This window comes from Emydura macquarii, unplaced genomic scaffold (assembly GCF_026122565.2).
Source record: "Emydura macquarii macquarii isolate MOO-44397 ecotype Brisbane River unplaced genomic scaffold, CSIRO-AGI_Emac_v2 contig_3671, whole genome shotgun sequence".
Classification (NCBI taxonomy): Eukaryota; Metazoa; Chordata; order Testudines; family Chelidae; genus Emydura; species Emydura macquarii.
The window spans coordinates 11,755,267-11,760,586 of NW_027133808.1; the positions used below are offsets into that span (position 1 = coordinate 11,755,267).

General features: G+C 41.1%; 1 long non-coding RNA gene across 1 annotated transcript; it reads left to right on the plus strand.

Moving 5' to 3' along the window:
• The first annotated feature begins 664 nt into the window (after positions 1-664).
• Positions 665-1,423, plus strand: LOC137145914 (uncharacterized). The gene is made up of 2 exons (XR_010917793.1): positions 665-734; positions 987-1,423. It is a non-coding gene; the product is annotated as an uncharacterized lncRNA (long non-coding RNA).
• The last annotated feature ends 3,897 nt before the right edge of the window (positions 1,424-5,320 follow it).

The following is a 5,320-nucleotide window of genomic DNA, read 5'->3' on the forward strand; positions in this document are numbered from 1 at the left end:
CAGGATCCATGTCTGTTACCCCTTCACCGAAATGGGATGTAGCAGCCCAGCTGCTATGGCCTCCTGGATCAGTGCTAACTCTCCAGTGACATAAGCACACCTTTTCCAGAGCTCCAACCTTGTGGGCCCCCTGGGTTCATAGTTCACCTCTTCAGGGACATGTGACAGTGAAAGGAAATAAGCACACAGGCTTTGCAAAGGTTTCTAAACACAACTACTCTTTACTTTAGATAGCACAAAAGATATACAGATCCAGATAAAAAAATAATGCAACTCTACACACATTTCCCTCTCTGACTTTCCTCACTACTTTGAAGTGTTCTCTGTGCCTAGGCTAGATTCTCCTGGGGGTATCTAGGATCCTTCTCCTGCAGCTCATGTCTTCTCCAAGTCAGCTTCATTTGACCATGGCTGGTCCACAGTCAGAAACAGTTCCCTATGCTACAAAAACATGAGTAACCCATGTACCTAATAGGGAGATATTTCTTTAAGAGATCTATGAGAGAGAGGGGTAGGAATGAGGTGTGTCTGAGTCATTGATACTAGGTGGATACACAATTAGTTCTCCATAATCGGAGGTTTCTGGAATTGGGCATGGTAATTTAGGTATGCTCTATAGGTTCTCTATAGCTGGACTCTGAATCCATTGAAGGCAACCAGTTAGGGCAGCTGCTCTGAGCCCAGGAGCAGAAAGCAGGCTGTTTTTTCCCTAACTCTGAAGCATTTTGTAGCAAGTTAGTGACATTGTTAACCCTCCAGCGAGGAAGCTCCGGCAGTCTTAATTATAGAAAGGGGAAATTGGGAAGGGAAACTTACTTCTCTTATTTTAATTGTATAGTTTAATGTTGTTTGATTTTAGCCAAACTGTTTTAGCTAAATTGTCTCAATCTAGTATGATTCATCAACTCATCTCATATTTAAATGTGATAATGGGGAAAGAGCCATTTGTATTTTGCTATTCTGCATTTTTATTTTTCTTGTAATAGGTTTTTAAAAATCTATATACTTAATCGGAGTGGTTGGTTGATTGGTTAGCTGACTATACTGAATGATTTCAGCAGAGGAGGAGGAAGAGTCTGCATGGATTCCAGCTGAAGATTTCTACAAGCAAGTGGAGGGAAGTTGTTGCAGTGCTTTTAGTTCAGCAGACTATAGATTTTTGTGTTCAAAGACCGTAATTGAGACTCAGATGAAGTCAAATTAAGCTTTTGGGAACTCTTGAGTTACTTCTCACTGTTTCTGTGGGGACTGACCTGTTTAGATTTAATTTGTTTTCTTTAGTTACATTTATGTATAACTGAAGATAACATATGTAGATGATGAAGTAGCCATGTTATGCTGTAAACATTAAGTTATTATTATTATTAATTATGTTGCTTTATCATTATAAGATTCTATAAAGAATGAACTTAATTCTTAAGTACTAACCTTTGTTCTTTTTGGACTTGATTGTGGGGAGGTTGCTGAAAATCCTTGATGAGTGAACTCTGGATCTCCAGCTGCTTTTCTATGGGAGTTGTTTTTAGACACTAGGAGTAGGGCAGTGAAGTCAATTCTAGTCCTCCCAAAGATTACACACGCATCTTCTGCTCCTTTCTCTTGCCTTAAGTTGCCTCTCCCTTGCTCCATGGGTCCTCAAGTTTGTAAATCCCATGATTAGCACATAATTCCTTTGTTTTGTGGCCGGCAAAATTCCACTGCTCCAAACCCCAATCCTATTCAGGGAAGCTGGAGAAAACTAGCTTCCCTCAGACTTCAGCTATCGATCCCACTTTTCAGTCTGGTCAGGTCTATTCACTAGTTATTAGCCTTAACTACTGCTTCCTTCAAAGACAGACTTGCAGATGCCTTGCAGCGCAAGGAACAAGAGACAGCCCACAAAGAAGTCAGTTGTAAGAATATAGACATTTCATAAAAATCAAAATGGAATAACTAAGTTGTACACAAACAGATTTCCCCAAGTTGTCTCACACACCAAAGGCTAAATTGTTGCAAATGCTGTTCAGTAAATGTAACTTACACATAGAGGAGAAGACATGGGTGTTTAGCAGGAAGAGCAATTAATAAGGTGTAAGAATGTGTTAAATCAATTAGGGGTTTGTTCATATTGTATCTTAGAAAGGCAATTAAGCATAATCAGACCCCACTGAAGTATTATGGCAGAAAGGGTGACTTGGTAAGGCCACAAAGTGAGTTAGTGGCAGAGAAGGGAATAGAACCAAGCTCTCTTGGCTCTTTGTCCCCTGCTCTAAACATTCTGCCTCCAATAATTTCCTTAGTTTTAAGAAAACCTACACCCCATATTGTGATGAGAAAAAGTTTATTTTAGACTTACGGTAGCTGTGCATAATTTCACTAAGAGGAATCTAGGTTAGCACTTCCCATTCTGTGGCTGTGGTCACCCTACTGAGAATGAAAAAGGCATAGTGGCTCCAGCTGTATGACCCTCCCCCACTCCCATGCCACTTAGCCTGCAGCACAGAGAGTTAAAAATCAAACAAAAAACCCAGCAACAAAAGCAAGTCCCCTGTGCTCAAGAGCTGCTCCGTCCCTTTCCCCGATCTTTGACAGGTCCTGAAGGAGACACAATAGGGGATGTTACTGCCTTTTTTTTGTTTGGTTTTTTGTTTTCTTTCTTTCTTTCTTTTTTTGAGGTTTCACCTGATGGCCATTTGATTTTTAGTAAATAAGCTAAGCAGTGACCTCTGGAAATCTATATACCCTCTATTCCACTAAGTTACCTTCACTGTTGTGCTATTTGTCTCTGTCTAAACATCAAGAGGAGTCTGCTCCTGAATTCTTGTCTCCTTACAAACATGCTAATGGATGTTGCTTTGTGATTAGATCATTTTACAGTGGGGGAACGAAACATAGCCAACATTTTTCAGGGTTCCACTGAGCCAGCACATTTAGTATTATGCCATACCAGCACTTTTGATCTCAAGCAGCACATTCTTAGGCTACCCCTCCCCATGATGTAGGCCTAATAGCACAAGAAGCTACAGCAAGTATACATCACTTCTCGCTCCTGACTTTCCTCCAGTGAAGCAGCAATTCTACTGCTGAATTAGCTGCTGCCATCTCCTAGCCAGGCCTGACATAAGCTTTTAAGATCAGGCTCCATGAGTCACTCTCACAGTTAAGTTCATTGTCACATTTTTTCTTCTGAAACATCTACCATTCCTGGGGACCCAGTGCCACTGGCTGTAGTTTCCACTCTCCAAAATCCACCACCAGGAACAGCTACACAGATGCCAGCAATGGAGGAAGAAGAGAAGGAGTGCATTTAAAGAAAAGACAACAAAAACTCTAATCCCCAAACTCCCTGCCTCTCCTCCCACATTACACAGCCTCTTGCAAAGCAGTGCTCATTCCAGTTCCTTCCAATATTACCTACAAATCCACTCATTCCTATAGTTTTCATATCTACCCATGGGAATAAATGTTTGTTTACAAAACAGATATATCCATAACCCCACATTTCTCTGGTATTCAGTCACATGAGCTGTTCTCATGTGTGGATAACCCTGCTAGTACTCAACCTAGAGTGTTAACTAACAGTGATATACTCTAGGAATTTGGCAGAGGAAGACCCTATAACTTTGAGGGAAAGGGGGGTAAAAAAGCCAAACATGCTCTAAACTATCTACTCTTAGTTATAGCAACCAAGGTGTGACACCATTCTAGGAAACCAACAGCCAGGAAAAGAGCTAGTGAAAATCAATAGCTGTCAGTCTCACTGACCTAAGCTTTAACTGTGGTGCTGATGTTTAGAGCAACTGGGATCCACAACAAGAACAAGGTTAGCTGTTAATATAATCTTTCTCATTCGTTGTCTGATTTCAGATGATACACCCAAATTCACATACACTGCAGACACTCAACAAATCAGTCACAAGACCATTTTCCCTGTTTCTGAACTGTGAAATCAGCAACCCCGCCTTGGCATTTTGCAAGTTATTCGGAGATGATCAGGAAATGCAATCCATATTGGTTACGGTGACAGTTCTGGAACTAAGTCTGTGTCCTCAGCCTGATTTTGTGGAAACCATGAAGTATTTCAACCTCCATTTTGAATGTAACCTTGATTATTTTCTTCACTGTAAACTGCAACTGTCATGTTGGATTGCTTCATCTCTCTTGTGTTGGAGGGGGAGGAACCTGGTGTCTGTGTGTTTGACCCTGCATGAAAGAGAGCTCAATAACTGAATAGCCTTTCCTGGGTGGGACAATGATGGCTACCAGCAGATCCATTTACTGTTAATTACTATCTATACACAGCAGCCCATGGGAGGCTGGAGAATGGAAATACACACACACACACACCCTACCCCCCAGCAGAAGGAAAGAAAGAATAAGGGTGTGTCAGACTGTTTTTAAAAAGAGACAGGATCTCTGTCATGAGGACCCATTCTATAACCAGCAGCAGAAGCAAGGGCAGGAGGGACTGGAAGTTGAGTTCAGGTATTTGTTGTTTTTTCCATAGATATGTAAATCTTTTGAGCTTTCAAAGCCTGTGTGTTCCTTACTTTATCTACCACATGTGCCCAAAGAGGATCAGAGGGTGCATATGCTACTGAGGAGACTTGGGGCATTCAGCACTGGTCTTGTGCTTCCTCCAGCTGGACTGCAGTGTCCCACATCCCAAACAAAGAGCACTAGACAGGGGGTCTCGGGAGTGTCCCTGATCGGCCAGAGCTGGAGACAGTATCTGGGCTTTGAAACGTGGAATTCAAAGGCTGGGTCCAGTTATAACAGCCTGGTGACCTTCCACAAGAAGGGACTCTCAGCCAGAGTTGTAAAAGTTACATGTTGAAATTTGCAGCTCAAAATAGTAATTGAGCCTGCTTAGAATCTGTAATAAATTAATACTCAAAATTATACCAATTGTTCTGCTGTGCAAATCGTTCAAATCTACTAATGTAACCCTAGTCCCATTCGTTGCAGATTAAAATGTATGCAAGCAAAAACATAGTAACATTTTGTCTGAGACACCACTGTGATAATTAAAAAATACTGAAGTTTGAAACACTCAAAGGAATAGAGAAAGTAATTAAACAATATCAGAGTTGCCTTTAGATAAGCAGATCTCAAAAGCTTTCCAACAGTGATTGATCATTATTAGCTTCATTGTACAGATGAGAGAACTGAGGCAGAAGCTAAGTGAGTCAGTTGCAAAGCCAGGCATTGAATCAAAATCTCTTGTCTCCTATTTCTGTGCCTATCCACTGCACCATGCTAACTCCATGCTAAAACTGAGGCTAAAAAGAAAGTGGCTAGCTTAAGGCTGTATAAATATTCACAAATGTAGAAAACCTAA